Here is a 2,691-nt window from a genome sequence, read left to right as displayed (position 1 = left end):
GGAAGGTGCTTGGTGACTTTACTGCACCTACTCCTGATTTCTATGGGAGAAGCATCTCTATCCCTGCCATTGGAGCAAACAACTTGAGCTTAAGCCTCAATTAGTTTCTCTAATGCAACAGAATTGCAAGTTTCATGGACTTCCAATGGAAGATCCTCATCAGTTTTTAGCTGAGTTCTTGCAAATCTGTGACACAGTCAAGACTAATGGGGTTAACCCTGAGGTCTATAGACTGATGCTATTCCCTTTTGCTGTGAGAGACAGAGCTAGAATATGGTTGGACTCCCAACCTAAAGAAAGCCTGGACTCTTGGGAAAAGCTAGTCAATGCCTTCTTGGCAAAGTTCTTTCCACCACAAAGATGGAGTAAGCTTAGAGTGGAAGTCCAAACCTTCAGACAGAAGGATGGAGAATCCCTCTATGAAGCTTGGGAAAGATACAAATAATTAATCAGAAGATGTCCTTCAGACATGCTTTCTGAATGGAGCATCATAGGTATTTTCTATGATGGTCTCTCTGAACTATCCAAGATGTCTTTGGATAGCTCTGCTGGAGGATCTCTTCATCTGAAGAAGACGCCTGCAGAAGCTCAAGAATTGATTGAAATGGTTGCAAATAACCAATTCATGTACACTTCTGAAAGGAATCCTGTGAACAATGGGACTAGTCAGAAGAAAGGAGTTCTTGAGATTGACACTCTGAATGCCATATTGGCTCAGAACAAGATATTGACTCAACAAGTCAATTTGATTTCTCAAAGTCTGTCTGGAATGCAAAATGCACCAAACAGTACTAAGGATGCTTCATCTGAGGAAGAAGCTTATGATCCTGAGAACCCTTCCATGGAAGAGGTGAATTACCTAGGAGAACCCTATGGAAACACCTATAATTCTTCATGGAGAAATCACCCAAATCTCTCATGGAAGAATCAAGAGAGACCTCAACAAGGTTTCAATAATAATGGTGGAAGAAACAGGTTTAACAATGGTAAACCTTTTCCATCATCTTCTCAGCAACAGACAGAGAGCTCTAAGCAGAATACCTCTGACTTAGCAACCATGGTCTCTGATCTAATCAAAACCACTCAAAGTTTCATGACTGAAACTAGATCCTCCATTAAGAATTTGGAAGGACAAGTGGGTCAGCTGAGCAAGAAAATTACTGAACTTCCCCCAAGCACTCTCCCAAGTAACACTGAAGAAAATCCAAAAGGAGAGTGCAAAGCCATAAATATGGCCGAATTCTGGGAGGAAGAAGAGGCAGTGAACGCCACTGAGGAAGGCCTCACTGGACGTCCACTGGCCTCCAATGAGTTCCCCAATGAGGAACCTTGGGAATCTAAGGCTCAAACTGAGACCATAGAGATTCCCTTGGACTTACTACTGCCTTTCATGAGCTCTGATGAGTATTCTTCCTCTGAAGAGGAGGAGTATGTCACTGAGGAGCAAGTTGCTAAATACCTTGGAGCAATCATGAAGCTGAATGACAAGTTATTTGGAAATGAGACTTGGGAGGATGAACCCCCTTTGCTCACCAAAGAACTGGATAACTTGTCTAGGCAGCAATTGCCTCAAAAGAGGCAGGATCCTGGGAAGTTTTCTATACCTTGTACCATAGGCACCATGACCTTCAAGAAGGCCTTGTGTGACTTGGGGTCAAGTATAAACCTCATGCCCCTCTCTGTAATGGAGAAATTAGGGATCTTTGAGGTGCAAGCTGCAAAAATCTCACTAGAGATGGCAGACAACTCAAGAAAACAAGCCTATGGACTTGTAGAGGATGTTCTGGTTAAGGTTGAAGACCATTACATTCCTACTGATTTCATAGTCCTAGAGACTGGGAAGTGCATGGATGAATCAATCATCCTTGGCAGACCCTTCCTAGCCACAGCAAAGGCTGTGATTGATGTTGATAGAGGAGAGTTGATCATTCAAGTGAATGAAGAATCCTTGGTGTTTAAGGCCCAAGGATATCCCTCTGTCATCATGGAGAAGAAGCATGAAGAGCTTCTCTCAAAACAGAGCCAAACAGAGCCCCCACAGTCAGACTCTAAGTTTGGTGTTGGGAGGCCACATTCAAACTCTAAGTTTGGTGTTGGGAAGTTCCAACACGGTTCTGAGCATCTCTGAGGCTCCATGAGAGTCCTCTGTCAAGCTAATGACATTAAAGAAGCGCTTGTTGGGAGGCAACCCAATGTTTTATAATTAATTATTTTCTTTTGTTATTTTATCTTTTTTGTAGGTTGATGATCATAAGAAGTCACAAAAACAATGAAAAAAGCAAAAACAAAATGAAAAACAGGAAGAAAAACAGCACACCCTGGAGAAGAAGAAGCTGGCGTTCAAACGCCAGTAATGCTAGCTGTTGGGCGTTTAACGCCCAGTCTGGCACCATTCTGGGCGTTTAACGCCAGAAAGGGGCACCAGACTGGCGTTAAACGCCAGTAAAGGGTAAAAACCTGGCGTTAAACGCCAGGAATGGGCACCAGCCCGGCGTTTAACGCCAGAAAAGGCTCAAAACGTGGATTTTGATGCCATTTGGTGCAAGGATGCCTTTTCCTTGACACTACAGGATCTGTGGACCCCACAGGACCCTACCATCACTCTCTCTCTTCTTCCCCCATTCACCAATCACCTCAACACCTCTTCCCCAAAAACCCCTCACCAACCTCACCCTTCAAACCACTTTCCCT

General features: G+C 43.7%; 1 non-coding gene across 1 annotated transcript; it reads right to left on the bottom strand.

Moving 5' to 3' along the window:
* Positions 1–367: 367 nt before the first annotated feature.
* LOC130971472 (small nucleolar RNA R71) lies at positions 368–475 on the bottom strand. Its single transcript, XR_009082690.1, has one exon. It is a non-coding gene; the product is annotated as a small nucleolar RNA R71 (small nucleolar RNA).
* Positions 476–2,691: the final 2,216 nt, after the last annotated feature.

This window comes from Arachis stenosperma, chromosome 3 (assembly GCF_014773155.1).
Source record: "Arachis stenosperma cultivar V10309 chromosome 3, arast.V10309.gnm1.PFL2, whole genome shotgun sequence".
NCBI lineage: Eukaryota > Viridiplantae > Streptophyta > Magnoliopsida > Fabales > Fabaceae > Arachis > Arachis stenosperma.
The sequence above is the reverse complement of the archived record's forward strand: the minus strand, read 5'-3'. Positions and strand labels throughout refer to the sequence as shown.